Genomic DNA, 21,584 nt, shown 5'->3' on the forward strand with positions numbered 1-21,584 from the left:
TGACATTGATGTTACTAATGCCACTGAATTATACATTTAAAAATGATGAAAGTGACAAGTTTCATGTCATACATGTTTTACCATAATAAAATAAATAAATAAAAACTGCAATTAAAAACAAATAAAATCCTTTGACCAAGAGGTTCTATGCCAGTGAAGGTTTGGAAACTACTATCTGTATCATGCTAAAAGACCAACATGACTTTTTCCTTGATGAACTGAATCTATGTATAAGATTGCCTAACTCTTCTGTAATTAGATACAGATAATTCTACCAAATCAAGCAAACTCTTAATTCTCATCAGCTCTAGATCTCAGAAGCAAGCCGTGTAATGATGGCAGTTGGTGGCAAACAATGCTTGCATGGGGAGCTCCAGCAATGCAGCCAAAGTAAGTAACTGTCCCTCTGATCAGTGACAGTTTCTCTGCTAAATGCTTCAGAGAGAACATATCTCTAGGTTCACAAAGTTAGGGTATTGTGGTTCCCTGAATACTGGAAGGTCAGTGCAATAAATGGTGGTGGAGTGGGATGGGGCCAGGAAACACTTCAAGCCTTTTTTTCTTCCATCTTATGTAATTGATGGCACTTTTTCTGAGGGTTATAAGGAGGGGGTAGTTTTGAGTGTTTTATACAATGATTGACACGGACAAATATTTTTTAAATGATCCTTACCTCTGATAGTGTCCAAAAATAGTGATTATGATTTATAATCATCAAAGAAGTACATATTCTTTTATCTTTTTCTTAGTGTATGGGCAACATGTGTGATGGTTGCTAGAGACTGTAAGTGGGCAATCTGGAATAGGTTTTCCCCTTCCACACCCTTTCCCTATGCCTTATGTTCAGAATCCATCCTATTGACAGGCTGATGAGAAGTGTTTCTTCTGTGAGCCTGATTGGAAGAGTGAACAGTTAGAAAAACCTTTTATTGTTTTCCTTTGAGCTTTCCCATGGTAGAGTCCTGCCATCAACCAAGTCTCTCCTCATTGTTTTATGTCTTAGAGAAGAGAAACTTTTAGAGGCACATTTAAAGAACTGCCAAATGGATTTCAGAGAGCTTTACATAAATTAATTGGGAGCAACAGTTGCATATTAACATTTTACCATTTGCCAGTTACAGAACACTAGATGGCAAAATGGAATGACTCTTCTTTTTTCCTTATATCTTATGAAACATTACTAGTATGCCATTATATTAGAACATGTTTTAATTATTTTAAATAGTTGGCAATGGAAAAAATTAATTGGCAGTGGAATGCCCTCTTTAAGGCACTGTTACTGAAGATATTCTGGAAAATAATTTACTACATCTGGAAGTTTATTGTTAGCATTGCACTTCTGTTAAGTGATGCTCATATCAGAGCGAGTGTACCCCTTTCTTCCTCACTTTGCTAAATTCAGCATATATCTTTAAATATTAGACTCTTGTCAATTCCCAAGAAGTGCTGGGCCCCATTTCTAAAAGACAGGACTTATGTTTCCAAATTGCCATTACCAAACAAATTTGTAAAAGCACTATTGTGGATTAGACTCACCAATCTTGGATACATTTGATTATTTGTCTGAATAAAAATAGGTTTTCAATGCCCAAATTCTTTCAACACTGCATTTCTCTTATCCTAGTTGTTGACCCTCAATACTTTCTAGAGATAGAGAAGTTTCAGGAATTAAAGGAGGTGGCATCTTGAGTTACCATGTGCATGCCAGCTGGATTGTTTCTCCTTAGAAGAGATGAAGCCAACAGCTAGAGTGAGATCAATTTTGATTATGATAATGTTAATAATAGCAGTTACAAAATTTTGAGAATCTATCACGTAGTTGGAACCTTCTACAATTATTTCCTTTAAACCTCAAAGATGATCCTACAAGATAAATAAAATGAAGGAAAACATACACTGTTCTACATGAGTATATTAGGGGGAAACTACTCTAAAATTTTCTTAAGGAAGAAAGACTTAAGAAAAAAATCAGAAGATGAGTAGCCACCAAGAGAATAGAGAAAGTGATTCCCAGTAGATGATGGGAATATATAAAAGCTGTGAGGTTGGAGATGGTTCAAGCTATTTAAAAAGCAGAGACCAGACTAGTACAGCTGGAGGCTTGTGAAGGAAAAGGAGCATGACTTCAGGTAAGTAGGCAGGGGCTAGATCTCCAAGGACCTCTTTATCTTACCTATTTCTAAGAATTAGTTGCTTATATGAATCATTGCATAGACATTATGTTCTCTACCATGTCGAGTCAAATAGGACACTCAGTTACCTTCTTGATTACCACAAAAACAAAACTCACTCAAGGCTTTATGTGTGTAATAGACTTTGTTAGAATAGTGGATGCTAACCAAAGTTATAGTATGGCACGTAAATAAATTAAAAATTGCATAATAGGCATCAATCTTTTAATATCTTGTACTGATACCTACCAATGTGGACTCTAGCCTCTCAAAAGGTTGCTTCTCCCTCTTTTATCTCCCCTCCCTTAGTTTTCTCTTTCCTTCTCTTAACCCTCCCTCTCTCTTAGGCTTTCCAATTAGCACACTTATTTCCAATTCCTCAGCTCATTTTGGATACAGATCAGTTTAGCAATCTTTTCTTCCTGTTAACTAATATCCTCAGGGTCTCACTTTCCACCCCAAATGACTTGGATAGAAAAATAAGTTCATAGAACAATGACAGGTCCTATTCCATGAGGAATTCTGATGAAACGTGTTAAGGCAATTATTTTTTCCCTTATACCTATAAATTGTACAATTTTATCCTTATGGTTCCTACACACAAGGAAACACACAAAATAGTATACATTTTATACATTTGTTTGGTGATAAACTTATTGTCAAAGGCCAATTTGGATAAGAAAATGAATTAGATGTGGTTGCATTAAAATGCTGTCAAGATATTTCACTTTTCTGGGTCAGTTACATACAATCCAGGAAAGTGAAAGTCCTTTTTGTTTATGGACATAACCTGTTGTGACAACTTATTATCTAACTGTCCCTTTTCACCTAACCTGGAAAGGTTTTCTTCCCATTTTTTTTCCTTAATATAGAAGTCAGGATTCTTTATTGTAAACAACAGAATCTTCTCTGACTGGTTTTGACTAATTTTTTTTTAAATTTTTTTTCAACGTTTTTATTTTTATTTTTGGGACAGAGAGAGACAGAGCGTGAACGGGGGAGGGGCAGAGAGAGAGGGAGACACAGAATCGGAAACAGGCTCCAGGCCCTGAGCCATCAGCCCAGAGCCTGACGCGGGGCTCGAACTCCCGGACCGCAAGATCATGACCTGGCTGAAGTCGGATGCTTAACGGACTGCGCCACCCAGGCGCCCCTTCTCTGACTGGTTTAAGAAGAGGATATTAGTTAGAGGATTTAGCTATCTCACACTTGCAAAGTTGTAGGAGAACCAGTCTCAGAAGTTATACAACCAGCAATAACACCCAATTACATTGAAATCGAGCAGGGGTGGGGGTTGCAGGAGACAAAAATATGATCTGCCTAGAGACATTAAGCTTGAATATCAATATAATTTGAAGATTAATTGGATATGGAGATAAGAGAAGGGTTAAATTAAATATGAATCTCAGATTTATGGTTTAAGAACTATGGTTTGATAATTCCATTTACTGATCATGGTGGGCATTACCAGATGTGGCTATTCAACATTTTTTTTGAATTCTCTTCTTGGACCTGAAAAAATTCTTACATTACAATACTGTCATGCCAAAGTGGAAGCTAGAGTTTTATTGTGACAGCTTTCTTTATTGCGAAGTTGCATTACAGGAGATATCCCCATCCCGGCAGAAGGGCAACGTAAGGAAATAGCATGTAAGCATGTGCAGACTCAGTCTTTGGGTGAGCCTGGTGGCGAGTCCCAGAGCTCTTGCCTTCCAGTTTGGAGCGTGATTTGAGCCACAGAATTGCTGCCAGGCAGCGGAAGCCACAGTGTTTTTGCTAGAACAACTCTAATGGGATATAATTGGGTGTGATTCCTGGCAGCACAACTTCCAGGTTTACTGCTACAGCCTCCAGTTTCTCTTCCACTAGCCTTGCTCTCCTGCCAGTCTGTATTTTCTAGTGTAGTCAGAGCCATCCTTTTAAGCTGAAAATCGATGAGATTGCTCCCCTAATCAAATCTTGCCAGTGGCATTCCTCTGGCCAGAGGGAGTCCAAACTCTTAAGGTATCAGTTTCCTAGGGGTTGCCAAAACAAATTACTACAAATGTGGGTGGCTTAAAGTGAAAGACGTGTATTGTTTTGGAGGCTTAAAGTCTGAAGTCAAGTTCCTCTGAAGGCCTCCTAGGGGGAGGGGGATCCTTCCTTGCTTCTTCTAGCTTCTGATCCCCCCAGGCTTGCTTTCCTTCGTTTGTGGCAGCAGAACTGCAGTCTTCCTACCTCAGTCTTGACATGGCAATCTCCCCGCTGTGGGTCCCTGTCCTTTCACATGGCATTCTTCTTATATGAAAACCACTTACAGGGGCACCTGGCTGGCTCAATTGGTGGAGCATGTGACTCTTGATCTCAGGGTTGTGAGTCCGACACCCACACTGGGTGTAGAGATTGCTTAAAAACAAAATATTTTTTAAAAAGAAAGAAAGAAAACCAATTCCATCAGATTAGGACCTACTCTAGCTCAGTATGATCTCATCTTAAATGGATGACACCTGCAAGATCCTATTTCCAAATAAAGTTATATTCACAGGTACTGGTGATTAGGATTAGGACGTCATCATGTCTTTTGGGAGGCACACAATTCACTTCAACCATGGCCTACAAGGGGGTCTGTGGTGTGACCCCGTGTGCTTGCCCGGGTTCACCTTGCTCGTTTTCCTCTCCTCTCGTTCTACGTTCCAGCCACTCCTGACCTTGAGTTCTCTGAAGTGACCATGATCCCTCTAATCCCACAAATGCTCAGGAGAACCCCTCGCCCTGGAATACGTTTCCTATATCCACCTTCCTCCTCGTCAATCATACCTGTTCTCCCATATCCTGTACAGGCCCTGGATACCCTACAACAAATGGGCTCTGTGTCTCTTCTTTGTGCTTCCACAGCTAACTGGACTTTTCCAACATAACATGCATCACACTTTACAATGATTACGTGCCTGATACCCTGGCTCCAAGAAGTCTGGGGCGGTGTCTGTTTTGTTCAATACTATATAGTCCCAGCCCTTGGCATAGTACTTGTCACATAGCAGACTTTCAATAAGAAAAATAAATTTAGCAACTGTTTGTAGTTTTGAATACCTGTGATGCATGTAGTAATTTAGCTTTGGATCTTGTTGGAAGGGCCTAGTATTTTGTCAATACTCCTTAATGTAGGGTCTATTAGAGGGAATAAATTGCAGTTATTAGAAGGTTTTCTGTCACAGAAAGTTTCTACAACCTCGTCTCTCTAGGAATGACCTTGAATAATAGTCCTGTGATAATCTCTCATTGGTAGGCTGGATCCTCTGGCTAGTTAATGGAAACACAATTTCACAATACTCTTTTAGACTTTGCTCATTTCTCATTGATTTATGAAAGTCATTTTATAACTTAATTTTATACTAGTCATTACAATGATAATTAATCTATTACTTTCTAGTTACTGCGATCATTATTAATTTCTAGCAATGTCAAGACTTCAAACACCAAATATTAAAATCATTGTTTTGTGCAAGCTCCATAGATTTACTGTTTGTTTATATGAACTGCTTAGCATTCAAGGCTAAAATTTTTGATTCTTACTCTATTTTCTGTGTCAACTCCTCTCTCAATTACTCCCGTGGAAAGAGTAAGGCTTTGTATGCTTCGAATGACAGCTAATACAAAAGTTTTTATATTCATCTTTAGATCTTTTCTGTATTTATAGGTGAATACAGATCAACTACACACTTGTTTCTGTATTTACAGATGGATGTGAGTAGGTATATTTTGGCAGTGAAAAAATGTATACGAAATGCACTATTTAACATCAGCATCTCATTTTCTGAAGCCTGCCCTTTCTGCTTCCTTTATGGCTCTGGAAAAAAATATATTTTAATGTTTTTATTTTTTAAGCTCCTCCTATTGTAATATAGGTTGTATGAAGAATTAAAAGAGAAAAAGAAATAGAAAATTTGGAAATCTTTTCTTAACTTTTATGCTAAATTAATTTAGGGAGTACGTGAATACCAACATTGTTTGTGCAATAGTATGTATAAAACAAATAGATGCTCTTTAGTTTGTCATAATGTAGTTTAGGCATAATTTTTCATAAGAAATTGCTAAATATCAGAATCAAACATGATATTTATGTCTATTTTTAATATCTGTTTAGTCTCTACTGAACACACACACACACACACACACACACACACACACACAAACACACACCTGGAATTACATGAGTGCAGGAACCACTGTTCTCAGCCCAGCTGGGCATCCAGGAGGTGGGTGAAGCAACATAAGGACATTGAGATGTGTTTTAAGAAGTGAAATCACCCCCCATTATTCCTCCACTGGATGTTTCCATGTTCCTGTCCCTCTCCAGGGGTTCTCTGAAGCTGCAAAGTATGTATCAAGGAATTTAGGGGCTTGATTAATTTCACTGGAAAAGTTACATCTTTGTGTTCACTAACTTCTAGGTGACATTTAGCATTTTCCTCTGAGTGTAAGCCACAAGCCATAGTAATTTTAGCAGCATCTGTAACTTTGTCACTGAGAGAAACCACAAATATTTCCTATTACAATTATTGTATATACCTCAAAGATATTTTTGAAACAGTGGTAGTTACTCCAGCAAGATCTTAGTTTTTAGTGCATGCGCTAAATGCATGGCAGTGCAGTGCCCGCTTGGGATTCTCTTCCTCTCCCTCTCACTGCCCCTCTCCTGCGTGCTCGCTCTCTCAAAAAATAAATAAAACATTAAAAAAAACTATTGTTAACTAATTTGCTTTCCTTTAAAATAATCAGTTGCATTTTATGCATTTAAAAATATTACTTTGTCTCTAGAAGGACAAAAGAATCCCTGGCGCAAAATGTTTAAGAACTCCTGCTCTTGGCATTATGGGCTGTAGTATTCCTGATGGTTGGCAGCTCAACAGGTCTCAACAGAGTAATTCAAGAGCTCCAGTACCATGGGCCATGTGCTATGGTCACTGCTGGCTGATTAGTCCCCTGAGGCATAGGACAAAATCTTTCACATCCCTCTTCACCCCCAGGACCACCCCAGCTCCAAACTAGTTCCAGCCTCTAGTTGCCTACATGTTTATCTCTTCTCTTATTTTAAAGTTATTGCAGAACCATATACCTTTTAGGCAGTATAAAAATCTGAGTTCAAGTCCTGGCTCTTTCACGTACTAATATTGTCTCCCTAACTAATTTACACAACTACTCTGTGCCTCAGTTTACTCATTTGCATGATTAACTTCTCGTCTAGGTTGATGATGACTGTAAATGACTTACCACTTATAAAACTTTAGGATGTCTGGCAATAGAAACTGTTACGCAAATACTTGCTATTACTCTTGGATGACTATGTTCATGAGTCCTATAACTGCATGATAGATAACTATAATTTTAACAGTTAGAGCATTGTTTAAAAAGGAAGCCTTATATTATGTGCCACCTGAGATCATTTTGGCCGCACCCCCGACTTATTCCAGCTGCTGCTAAGGCAACCAGCAATCTGTGGGCTCTCACTGACACATACAGATCCTACCTGACAGTGCTCCATGCAACTTGTGCTGCACACCTTTTGTTTCCTGCTGATGCAGAGGTTTGGAGACCCTGTGCATTTACATGCATAGCTCAATGCCCAATCCAGAAGCAGGGAGGAGTTAGTGTCCTTAGAGACAGCAGGCAATGGATATATTTTCAATGTTTCCATGTTTCTATGTTTCTTAGGGATGGCAGAAGTTCTCTCTTTCCAGAGGTGTACAACTTCTGGATTTGTTTGCCTTCACTAGCTCCCCCCCCCCCCCCATTCCTCTGCTGGTGTCTTTTCAGAAGGCACACGAAATGCCCCATCTAATAGCAACATTGCCTTAGATTGAAGAACCCATTTGATGGCAAAGAAAGATAAGGATATGTTAGCTATCATGTACCTCAGAACCCAGAACTGGCTCAATAAAATGATGATGATGGATTGCCTGTTAAGTGTTAGCTACCATTCCAGGTCAAAAATAACATCTTGTGGTTTGGGGATTCTGACCTCCAAAGTGCAATACATGAGCTGAATCAATGAATAGTATGGTGTCTTCAAGAAACCAGGAACCTGGGATGGAAGTAGAACTGGTCCATTTTACCATAACTCACAGGGACCTATTTGATACAAGACATTTGTGCTTATCACCCTACAATTTAGTCCTCTTTTCTAATAGAGATTCCAGGTCCCAGGAAGGAATACTTCCATCAGGAGACAGTAAAGAATTTATTCACTGAATTTGCACAGTTGATTTCTTCAGGTTTGTCCTGCTAATGGACCAGTGAAGAAAGAAAGAAGCATTGAATTTATGGCAGCAATCAACCTTCATTAGAATGAAGAACTAGGATTTCTGCTACACAATAGGGGTGAGGAACAGGCACCCACCCTTTCGTGATCACAAGCCACTGGTAGTGGTGACAAGGGCAATACAACTAATGGCTCAAATCTCCAGGCAAACTCTTATTTTCACAAAACATAGTTCATAAATAATTTAAAACACTAAACAAAGAGTAGGAGTTGAATAAAGGCAAAAATAAAAGAAAACAAAACAAATCATAAAGGGTTAGAACATCTTTAAGGAAAGCTTGAGACCCTTTACCACTTGATTCTGATATTAGGCTTTGTGGCACACTCTATTTTATAACTGTATGTTTATATTATATTTGTAGAATGAATGTGGATTTTGCATTAGAGGTACGGTTTTGTTTTTGTTTTTGTTTTTGTTTTTTTTTGGGGGGGGGGGACAGAGAGAGACAGAGCATGAACGGGGGAGGGGCAGAGAGAGAGGGAGACACAGAATCGGAAACAGGCTCCAGGCTCCGAGCCATCCGCCCAGAGCCTGACATGGGGCTCGAACTCACGGACCGCGAGATCGTGACCTGGCTGATGTCGGACGCTTAACCGACTGCGCCACCCAGGCGCCCCTAGAGGTACGTTAATACTAGATCATTACTGATGTTTTTGTTCCATTTGCATTTCTGTGCTGGTATTCTGCAGTGATTTCTATGGGGGTGGGCCCAGAACAATTGCTTCACTGATGCCTGCCTGTTCATTCCTTGACTGTCTTGTTTCTATTCATCCAGTTAAGAGTTGGACAATTGCCCATAACATAAACTCATGTTAACAACCCCATTAAACAACTGAATTATTTAGTTACTCCATGAACCCTGATTTTAAATGACTTCTTTGGGGGTATATTAAAGGGTTTCATTATTAGCCTGTTTTCTAATAGTCATTTTCTGAAAGGCTTTCATTTTATTTTAAAAACTCTATTTTGTGCAAGTCATATTTATATTAACATTCCAACAAATGTTTGTGCAAAAGCGGGGAGCTCTTATATACCTTGTAATATAGTCAAATGATTCTACGATTTCTTTTCATCACATGAATACGGTAAAGAAGATGAATCTAAGTTCTAGCTCTATCATTTTCTAATCAAATATCAATTTCAAATCGAATTGGGCAGGCTATTTTTTTTTTTTTTTTTTTTTTTATTTATTTTTGGGACAGAGAGAGACAGAGCATGAACGGGGGAGGGGCAGAGAGAGAGGGAGACACAGAATCGGAAACAGGCTCCAGGCTCTGAGCCATCAGCCCAGAGCCCGACGCGGGGCTCGAACTCACGGACCGCGAGATCGTGACCTGGCTGAAGTCGGACGCTTAACCGACTGCGCCACCCAGGCGCCCCAAGGCAGGCTATTTTTATAAGCTTGATTCCTTATCTGTGAACAAGGGAATGGTTCTGGTAAGAAGAGAAAAGAATGAAAGATGTAATGCTCTGAAAGATACGCTACTGGGCAAGTTATAAACCTTGCTTGCTGTACTTTGGTTTTCTGACCTATAAAACATGGATAAAAGTGTATCTACTTTATCGCGAGTACTAAATTAATTGATAGATGTAGAGAACATAGAATTGTGCCTGTCATGGAGTAGGTATTTATATTGTGCCAGGTACTTCATATGCATTATCAGATATATTTATGCTCCAAACAATAGAAGTAGGTGCTATTTTCTATGATCCCATTTTATAGATGAAGAATGTGACTCCCAAGGAGATGATGTAACAGAATTTCCTTGACTTACGATGGGGTTCTATCCTGATAAACCCCACTGTAAGTTGAAAATATTGAAAATGCATTTGATGTACCTAATCTACCAAACATCATAGCTTAACCTAGCCTACCTTAAACATACCTTCAACACACTTACATTAGCCTATAGTTGGGCAAAACCATCTAACACAAAGCTTACTTTATAAAAAAAAAGTGTTGACTATCTCATGTAATGTGTTGAACACTGTACTGAAGTTGAAACATGGAATGGTTATGTGGGTACAGAATGGTTGTATGTGTACTGGTTTACCCTGGTTGATGGCATGGCCGATTGGGTGCTGTGGTTCACTGCCCCTACCCAGCATCATGAGAGAAGACCACACCATATATCATTAGCTTGGGAAAAGAGCAAAATTTTAAATTCTAAGTACAGTTTCTTACTGAATGTGTATTGCTTTCGCACCATCATGAACTTGAAATATCGTAAATTGAACCATTGTAAATGGGGGACCATCTGTACCCAGTCAAGTTTGTACAGACATAAGTGATAAAATCAGGTTTTCAACCAAACATTCTGACTCCATTCTATAATACTGCCTTTCTAACAAGTACCTGACTTAACTGCAGATATTCTAAGAATCACATGAAATCATTGATGCACAAATACATGATGTACTGTAAACTGATGTACAAATGTTAATATATTAAAATCATATAGAAATTGAAAAATAGGTACAGTAATTTTATCTTAATTATTTATAAATTCTCCAGCTGGCCTTTTTTAGTGTCAATTCAATGTTTCAGGAAACTGACATGGTATTTTCTGAAACTTTGTTGTCTCCTTACTTTGGGCATTTGGCTTATTTTTACTTTAAAAAATATTTATTTGTTTGTTTATTATAATTTATTGTCAAATTGGCTAACATACAGTGTGTAAAGTACTCTTGCTTTTTGGGGTAGATTCCCATGGTTCATCACTTACATAAAACACCCAGTGCTCATCCCAACAGGTGCCCTCCTCAATGCCCATCACACACTTTCCTCTCCACCCCCCTGCATCTACCCTCACTTTGCTCACTGTATTTAAGTGTCTCTTATGGTTCACCCACCTTCCTCTCTGTTTGTAACTATTTTTTCCCCTTCGCTTCCCCCATGGTCTTCTGTTAAGTTTCTCAAGATCCACATATGAGTGAAAACATATAATATCTGTCCTTCTCTGACTGACTTATTTCACTTAGCATAATACCTTCCAGTTCCATCCACATTGCTGCAAATGGGATGATTTCATTCTTTCTCATTGCCAAGTAGTATTCTATTGTATAATATAAACCACATCTTCTTTATCCATTCAGAAGTTGATAGACATTTATGTTCTTTCCATAATTTTGCTATTGTTGAAAGCACTGCTGTAAACATTGGGGTACATGTGCCTCTATGAATCATCACTCCTGTATCCCTTGGATAAATTCATAGTAGTGCTATTCCTAGGTCATAGGGTAGTTCTATTTTTAATTTTTTGAGAACCTCCACACTGTTTTCCAGAGCAGCTGCCTAGTTTGTATTCCCACCAGCAGTACGAGAGGGTTCCCATTTCTCCACATCCTTGCCAACATCTGTTGTTTCCTGAGTTGTTAATTTTAGCTTCTCTGACCAGTGTGAGATGGTATCTCAGTGTGGTTTTGATTTGTAGTTCCCTGATGATGAGTGACTTTGAGCATCTTTTCATATGTCTGTTGGCCATCTGGATGTCTTCTTTGGAAAAGTGTCTATTCATGTCTTCTGTCCATTTCTTCACTGGATTATTTGCTTTTCAGGTGTTGAGTTTGGTAAGTTCTTTATAGATTTGGGATACTAACTCTTTATATCTGATATGTCATTTACAAATATCTTTTCCCATTCCGTCAGTTACCTTTTAGTTTTGTTGATAGTTTCCTTTGTAGTACAGAAGTTTTTATCTTGATGAGGTCCCAATAGTTCATTTTTGTTTTTAATTCCCTTGCCTTTGGAGATGTGTAGAGCAAGAAATTGCTGTGGCTGAGGTCAAAGAAGTTGTTGCCTGCTTTCTCCTCTAGGGTTTTGATGGTTTTCTGTCTCACATTTAGGTCTTTCATCAATTTTGAGTTTATTTTTGTGTATGGTGTAAGAAAGTGATCTAGTTTCATTCTTCTGCATGTTCTTCCAGCACCATTTGCTAAAGAGACTGTATTTTTTCCATAGGTTACTGCTTCCTGCTTTGTCAAATATTATTTGACCATACATTTGTTGGTCCAGTTTTGGGTTCTCTATTCTATTCCATTGGTCTATGTGTCAGTTTTTGTGCCAATACCACACTGTCTTGATGATTACAACTTTGTAGTAGAGGCTACAGTCTGGGGTTGTGATGCCTCCCAATTTGGTTTTCTTCTTCAATATTACCTTGGCTATTCAGGGTCTTGTGTGGTTCCATACAAATTTTAAGATTGTTTTTTCTAGCTTTAAGAAGAACATCGGTGCAATTTTGATTGAGATTGCATTGAATATGTAGAGTGCTTTGGGTAGTATTGACATTTTAACAATATTTATTCTTCCAATCCATGAGCATGGAATAGTTTTTCCACTTCTTTGTGACTTCTTCAATTTCCTTCGTAAGTTTTCTATAGTTTTCAGCATATAGATCTTTTACAGCTTTTGTTAGGTTTATTCCTAGGTATTTTATGGTTCTTGGTGCAATTGTAAATGGGATCAGTTTCTTGATTTCTCTTTCTGCTGCTTCATTATTGGTATATAGAAATGCAACTAATTTCTATACATTTTTTGTACGCTGTGACTTTGACGAATTCATGTATCAGTTCTAGCAGTCTTTTGTTGGAGTTTTTCGGGTTTCCATTTAAAGTATCATGTTGTTTGTGAAAAGTGAAAGTTTGACTTCTTCTTTGCCAATTTTGATGCCTTTTATTTCATTGTTGTTGTCTGATTGCTGATGTTAGGACTTCCAACACTATGGTAAACAACAGTGGTGAGAGTAGACATCCCTGTCCTGTTCCTGATCTCAGGGGGAAAGCTCTCAGTTTTTCCCCACTGAGGATATTAGCTGTGGGCTTTTCAAATATGGCTTTTATGATATTTAAGTATGTCCCTTCTATTCCAACTTTCTTGAGGATTTTTATTAAGAAAGGATGCTACATTTGTCAAATGCTTTTTATGCATCTATTGACAAGATCATATGGTTCTTATCCTTTCTTTTATTAATATGATGTATCATACTGATTGATTGTGAATACTGAACCAGCCCTGCAGCCCAGGAATGAATCCCTCTTAGTAATGATGAATAATTCCTTTTATATGCTGTTGAATTTGATTTGCTAGTATCTTGTTGAGAATTTTGAATCCATGTTCATCAGGGATATTGGCCTGTAATTCTCCTTTTTTGTGGGGTCTCTGTCTGGTTTGGGAATCAATGGAATTCTGGCTTCATAGAATGAGTCTGGAAGTTTTCCTTCCATTTCTATTTTTTGCAACAGCTTGAGAAGGATAGGCATTTACTCTGGTTTAAATGTCTGGTAGAATTCCCCTGGGAAGCAATCTGGCCCAGGACTCTCATTTGTTGGAAGATTTTTGATAAGTGATTCAATTTCTTCACTAGTTATGGGTCTGTTCAAATTTTCTATTTCTTCCTGTTTGAGTTTTGGAAGTGTGTAGGTGCTTAGGAATTTTTCCATGTCTTCCAGGTTGTCCAGTTTGTTGGCATATAATTTTTCATAATATTCTCTGACAATCACTTGTATTTCTGAGGGATTGGTTGTGATAAATCCATTTTCATTCATGGTTTTATCTATTTGGGTCCTCTCTCTTTTCTTTTTGAGAAGTCTGGCTAGAGGTTTATCAATTTTATTTTTTTCAAAAAACCAACTCTTAGTTTCATTGATCTGTTCTATTGTTTTTTGGGGTATTTTTTGGATTCTATATTGTTCATTTCTGCTCTGATATTTATATTTCTCTTCTGGTTTTGGGGTTTCTTTGTTTTTCTGCTTCTAGTTCCTTTAGGCGTGCTGTTAGATTTTGTATTTGGGATTTTTCTCATTTCTTGAGATAGGCCTGGATGGTAGTGTGTTTTTTTTTTTAAGTTTTTAATGTTTATTTATTTTTGAGAGAGAGACAGAGTGTGAACTGGGGAGATGGCAGAGAGAGATGGAGACACAGAATAGGAAGGAGCCTCCAGGCTCTGAACTGTCAGCACAGGGCCCGACGTGGGGCTCGGCATGGGGCTCGAACTCATGAGCTGTGAGATTGTGTCCTGAGCCGAAGTCGGATACTTAACCGACTGAGCCACCCAGGCACCCCTGGATGTAATGTATTTTCCTCTTAGGACTGCCTTTGCTGCATCCCAAAGGGTTTGGATTGTTGTGTTTTCATTTTCATTTGTTTCCATATATTTTAAAATTTTTTCTTTAATTGCCTGGTTGATCCATTCATTCTTTAGTAGGATGTTCTTTAATATCCATGAATTTGGAAGTTATCCAAAATTTTTCCTGTGGTTGATTTCACGTTTCATAGCATTGTGAGCTGAAGGTGTGCATGGTACAATCTCAATTCTTTTATATTTATTGAAGGCTGTTTTGTGACCCAGTATGTGATCTAAGAGAATGTTCCATGTGTACTCAAGAAGAATGTGTATTCTGCTGCTTTAGGATGAAAAGTTCTAAATACATCTGTCAAGTCCATCTCGTCCAGTGTATCATTCAGGGCCATTGTTTCTTTATTGATTTTCTGTCTAGATGATCTGTCCATTGCTAAAAGCGGAGTATTAAAATCCCCTGCAATTACCACATTCTTACCAATAAGACTGCTTATGTTTGTGATTAATTGTTTTATATATTTGGGTGTTTTGAATTCAGTGCATAGACATTTATAATTCTTAGCTCTTCTTGATGGATAAATCCTATAATTATGATATAATGCACTTCTTCATCTCTTGTTACAGCCTTTAGTTTAAAATCTAGTTTGTCTGATATAGGTATGGCTACCCCAGCTTTCTTTTGATGTCTAATACCATGACAGATGGTTTTCCATCCCTTCACTTTCAATCTGAAGTTGTTCTCAGGTCTAAAATGGGTCTCCTATAGACAGCAAATAGATGGGTCTTGTTTTTTATCCATTCTGATACCCTACATCTTTTGATTGGAGCATTTAGTCCATTTACATTCAGTGTTATTGAAAGATATGGATTTAGATTCATTGTGTTATCTGTAGGTTTTATGCTTGTAGTGATGTCACTGGTCCTTTGTGGTCTTTGGAACATTCCACTCACAGAGTCCCCCTTAGGATCTCTTGTAGGGCTGGGTTAGTGGTGATGAATTCCTTCAGTTTTTGTTTGTTTGGGAAAACCTTTATCTCTCCTTCTATTCTGAATGGCAGGCTTGCTGGATAAAGGATTCTTGGCTGCATATTTTTCCTATTCAGCACATTGAAAATTTCCTGCTACTCCTTTCTGGCCTGCCAAGTTTCAGTAGATAGGTCTGCTACTACCCTTATGTGTCTATCCTTGTAGGTTAAGGTCTGTTTATCCATAGCTGCTTTCAGATTCTCTATCTTTGTATTTTGCCAGTGTCACTGTGATATGCTGTGCAGAAGATTGATTCTAGTTACGTCTGAAAGGAGTTGTCTGTGCCTCCTGGATTTCAGTGTCTGTTTCCTCCCCCAGACTGGGGATGATTTGTTCAAGTACAAAGTACAACATTCAACGTTCAAGTACAAGTTCAACATTTCAGCCCCTTTCTCTCTTCTTCTGGAACTCTTATGATATGGATATTGTTCCATTTCATTGAATCAGTTAGTTCTAATTCTTCCCTTGTGGTCCAGAATTTTTTTTATCTCTCTTTTTCTCAGCTTCATCTTTTTCCCTAATTTTATCTTCTGTTTCACTTAATCTCCCCTCTGCCTCTTCAATCCTCACTGTCACCACCTTAGTTTACTTTGCACATCATTCACAGCATTTTTAAATTCATCATGACTATTTTTTACTTCCTTGATCTCTGCAGCAATGGATTCTTTGCTGTCTTCTATGACTTTTTCAAGTCCAGCAATTAATCTTATGACTATTATTCTAAATTCTTGTTCAGTTATATTGTTTATATCTTATTTGATCAATTCTTTAGCTGTCATTTCTTTCCAGAATTTCTTTTGAGAAGAATTCTGCCTTTTTCTGATTTGGCTAGTTTTCTATCCCTTATGTGTTTTAAAAGCTTCTTATATGCCCTGCACCTGCAAGCACTACTGTATTAAAGAGGGGTCATATACTTTCCAGGGCCTGGACCTTCAGGAGGTGTTTTTTGGTGAGTGTTACTCGCTCTCTGTTGTTGTGACTGGTTATTTTATTCCCCTGCTTCTGGTGATGTTTTGGACCCTCCAACAGGTGTGCTTTGATTTGTTTGTTGAAGTAGCCTTCTGAATCCAGCCCACACAGGAGTCAGGGAGATTATCCTAAAACACAAATCCAGCCACGATACTGCTTGAACACAGTCAATAGTTCTCTTATAATTCCTCTTCCCAAAGAGAGTCTGTAGACTCCATGTAGACAGGTGTCTGAGATGCGAGCAGACAGCGCTGCAGGGTTTCTCTGAGGTGCCTCCTGAGGTCCTAGAAGGCCAGGTGCCTTGTTCAAAGCTGGCTTCCAAGGATGCTGCACTTTTCACACTCCCCAAGAGGTGTAGAGATGCTCTTGGGATTTAGAATGATCATCGCACTCGAGCTGAGGGAGAGCTGAGAGTCAGGAAGAAACTTTCCCATGTGGAGAGGTGAGGCTTATTTTTACTCTCTATATAACTTTATTTTTTACAACTCTAAGAAAAGGTCCATACCTCAGCCAAATAGATTGCTGTATTAGGTAGAATTTTAGCATCAATAAGGGTAGTGTGATAGGCAAAGAAACTGAGGCAGTTGAGTACAATGACCTGGGGCTGGGCAGGACATGGGAGACATCTGTGAAGAAACAAAACCCCTCCACTGCTAGACAGTTGAGTTTGTTTATCGATTTTTCACATAATTCTGTGTTAGAAAAATGCCAAGTTAACATACTCATGAAATACTCCAGTGTGTTGAAGATGCAGATTTTGAAATACTTCTTTGGTTAAAAGTTTATCACATCTGTTTCCTAAGGCCATAAAAAAGACTGAAGGTAGAAGTGGGTTATAGTTGCTGAGTCTAAGTATATTCCCACGTGGCACAGTGGTACTCATGGGACTTATGTTATGGGGTTGGTGTAGGGTGAGTGAATACAAGAAAAGCAGTATATATAGTGTCTGATGCATAGTCATTGCTCATAAAGACTACTTATCCTCAATATCCATATCAGTGAGGTCTCACAGCTCTGAGAAATTTCTATTATTTCTGGAAGTCACCAGGGCATATCACTTGTGTGCTCATAAGGAAGTCTTTCCTGTGATGACATTATGGTCTTCATCTCATTTCCTGGGCTGGGTCTGCAATCCTTGCTGGGCTGTGGGAGGCCCTTCCTTAATTCAGCTGTTTCCTCAGCTGGTGGTTGCTGGTGCTGGGTCAGAAGGCACCATGGTAGCTTTGTGGAGTGTCTGGTGTATTGATGTGACAGAACCCTCCTCCTCTCAGGCTGCACTCCATTCTGGAGTCCCAGTGTGCTGGAAGCATGTAGTCTGTCTCATCCTGCATTTTGCAAATAGAAATAGATATTTTAGGTTATATTGCTCTCAACCTTCTCTCATAGGGCTGGAAGGAAAAGTCCTCGAGGGCTGGCTGCACTATAAGACAAATTTGGGTGAAAGACAACACTCTGTCTTCCATTTTGCTTTTCCTCTTGGCTCCAGACTTTGTCTTTTCTTAAAATGAGTGCTTTCCTGGACAGCCCATCCATTCCTCTTGCAAAAATGCACACATACCCTTCCCCCCAACCGTACCTCCAGATATTTGTTAATGTCATTAGTAAGCAATGCTTAGGGTCAGACTGGACCTATACCCCAAACATATACATGATGCATTTATAGTAGCAAACAGAAAAAGAGTATTAGTGTGCCAGAAGACACTGATATTTTCTTCCAGTTGATTATGTGCAAAATGTGTAAATACTTTATTACTTTTCAATTCTAGAAGATATTGGCTTCTATGACTTAGTATGACATTGTTCAGTATAGTTTTTTTTTTCCAGTAATAAAGAACTGTTTTGTTGGAGGTCATTCTTTCTCTAGAATGAACTAAGCAACACAACAATAGATCATGCCACTCACTCTCATTTGAGCCATCGTCAAGCGTCCTACTCTTTTTTGAGAGTTCAAATATTGATGCCTGTTAGTGTTCTTATAGACAATTGTTAGTAAATTATTTGGTATCTGTTATAAAAACTTTTTTCAAATGATGAGCTCCTTGGACACTCAACATCTAAAGGAGAAAGGAAACATTGATATATCCCATACTTTGTTAAACCTGATGCAGCTAGAATTAGGTTCTAAATGTAAAGATTTTGTTATTACTAAGGTACACAGAGCAAAGGGAACCTGGAAGCATCAAGCCAAAAATAAATCAGCAGGTAATAAGTATTCACTTATGACTTTGTACCATTGCTGTTGATATGACACCACAGCTGAGACACTGTCATTTTTGAATGTCTAGTCAGAAAATGACAGGTCTATTTTCTTTCCCTAACACTGAGTAACTTCTATGGTATCAACAGCTTTAGTAATATTGCCTTCGATGTCTATATTTACCTTACCTGAGTTATAAAAATATAACTAAGTTGATGGTAAGACCTTGAATTTTTATAACTTTTTGTTTTTTAAAGTGTTTATGCTGCAAATGATTTAAAAAGTCTATTTTTAATAACACACAAAAGTGTCAGCTTATTTTGCTTATGAGACTATGTATTTTCATTATCATTTTTTTGAAAATAAGCTACTGTTGTATTGTCATTTTTTCTAGATAAGAAGAGATTTAAAAACTTTATAGATATAAGTCTCTTAAACCCAAGAAAACTGAATTTATACTCCAAACCTCAAATTTTATATTCCAATAAGCAATGAATCTTCTGTTACAAAAATTTAGTGCTATCTCCCACACCAGTAAGAGTTGCACAGAGGATTATTATTATTTTTTTTTTAAATCTGAAATGCTCTTTCTGTTGGCAAGCTTTCCTTGCCTTAGCTAATTCCTATACATTTCTGCAATTCTAGCTTACATGATGCTTCTTAAAGAAGGGCCGGTTGGGCCCACTAGCTTATGTTACATGTTCTAATCTCCCAGGTATTCCTATTTATTTCTTATACTTTCTCTTTTCATAACAAAACACATGTCAATTGTTTATGCGAATTTCAGGTTTACATTGCATTGCTAGGATTTCTGTCCTGCAAACCTTCCTTAAACTTCAGATAAGATACAAGAAAACAGTGGAAAAAACAGTCATATTGTTGTGGAAGAACTTAAAACTTGTTAGAAGGGTGTAGAGTCACATGAGTTTCCTGTCTTAATAGCTTTTATCTTGAGGATAGGCCAATGTCAGCACTACATAGGGTGCTCAAAATTCAGAAAATCTGAAGCTGTCCTGAAGAGCAGAGTACATATGTGGAGGCCCTTAGCCATGAAAAAGAGAAGGGGGCTGTTGTGAGGGAGAAAACCAAAGAGAGGGAGCCTCAAATTCTGTATAAAAATACAACTGAAGTCTCTGGCTGACCTCCTGATCCATGCAAGGGCAGAGAAGACTCAAATTTTCACAGCTAGTGATAAAAGACTGAATTGAAATTGAGCTGCTACCCAAAAGAGAGTTTGCACATTGGGTGCGATAAAGTTAATTGCCTACAAAAACTAAGATGTCAGTACTTTTTTGATGAACATGATAGGATCTAGAATCTCTATGACATAGTATCTGCACTGTCTGCGATATAATACAAAATTATTTGATATATGGATAATCATACTTTTTTAATGTTTATTTATTTTTGAGAGAGAGAGTGTGAACAGGGGAGGATCAGAGAGAGAGACAGGGAGACACAGAATCCAAAGCAGGCTCCAGGCTTCAAGCTGTAAGCACAGAACCTGACATGGGGCTTGAACTCACAAACTATGAGATCATGACCTGAGCAGAAGTCAGATGCTCAACCTACTGAGCCACCCAGGCACCCCAAGAACCATTCTTAAAAGGAAGTCAGCTGAGATCAACCATGAGATGATTTCGATGTGGGAATGAGCAAAGATTTTAAAGCAGTTATTATAATTCTATCAGTGAAGTTGAGGAAAATAAGCTAATAATAAATGGAAACATGGGAAGTCTCAGCAGAGAAATAGAAGTAAATGAAAATTTTAGAACTGAAAAACAAAATACCAGAATTAAAATTCCCTAGATAGGTCTATTGGCAGAATAGAGATGATAGGGAAAGTCATCAATAAACTTAAAGTTAACTCAATAGGAGACTAATCTAAAGACAGAGAAAATAAGATTGAAAAAAATGAACAGAGCTTTGGGGACCTGTGGGCAATAACAAAAGAGCAAAAACAAAAACATAGCATAATCAAACTGCTGAAAGCCTAGGATAAATAGGAAATTTTGCAGCAACTAGAGAATAATGGCATTTTACATGCAAGGGGATAAGTGAAATTAATCTATGGTGAAAGAAATTAGAACAGTGGGGGCAGCAGGCAGGGACTGCTTGGAATGGACAAGAGAAACTTTTGCTATCATGATAGAGCTTTGGGTGACATAGATATATGCATTTGTTAAAACAGCAAATATACACTTCATATCAGTATATCTCATTTTGTGTAAATTTAAATTTTTCATTAAAAGAAAAAGTCTAAACTAAAAATTGTAGTTTCCTCCCAGCTTTGGGTATTCTGGGTATAGAGCCCCACTTCATTTCTATCATTGTGTCCCTTGGGCTGAAAACAATAAACAACACGGGGTATGTGCTTAGAAAATTTTTGTCAAGTTAAATTTCATGTCACATATTCCCTTTTTTCTTTATCTCTACTGATCTAATGCAGAATGACCAAACCACGACCAAGGTCCTGGAAAATAAGTAGAAGTTTGAAATAAAGAATCTGTATAAACATGAACATTGCAAGCCAATGAGAATTTAAATATAATGTACAGTGTAGGCCATGTAATAACATGTTAGAGTTTGCATTTTTAGAACTTCTGTTGCTCTATATCAAATCCCTAACATAAGCCAAGCACTTAACATATATGATCTCAAAGAACATATATATTATCTAGAAGAATACTGCAAAATAGATATTACCTCCTTTTTGCAATTGATCAAATGGAGACTAAAGAAAGGTAAAGGATTGAGGTTATATGGTTGATAAATGAGTAGCTGTGTCAGTTTAGGGTACTGACAGGAAACAGTTCTTCCAAGATGGTTCAGATGAAGAGAA

At 37.9% G+C, this 21,584-nt stretch overlaps 1 long non-coding RNA gene across 1 annotated transcript in view; it reads left to right on the forward strand.

Moving 5' to 3' along the window:
• Positions 1 to 299: 299 nt before the first annotated feature.
• The window catches only part of LOC125169114 (uncharacterized), a 109,549-nt gene continuing 88,264 nt past the window's right edge, over positions 300 to 21,584 (forward strand). The window contains exon 1 of the long non-coding RNA XR_007153455.1: positions 300 to 390. This is a non-coding gene — a long non-coding RNA (uncharacterized LOC125169114). The remainder of the gene's footprint in view (positions 391 to 21,584) is intronic.

This window comes from Prionailurus viverrinus, chromosome B3, assembly GCF_022837055.1.
Source record: "Prionailurus viverrinus isolate Anna chromosome B3, UM_Priviv_1.0, whole genome shotgun sequence".
Taxonomy (NCBI): domain Eukaryota; kingdom Metazoa; phylum Chordata; class Mammalia; order Carnivora; family Felidae; genus Prionailurus; species Prionailurus viverrinus.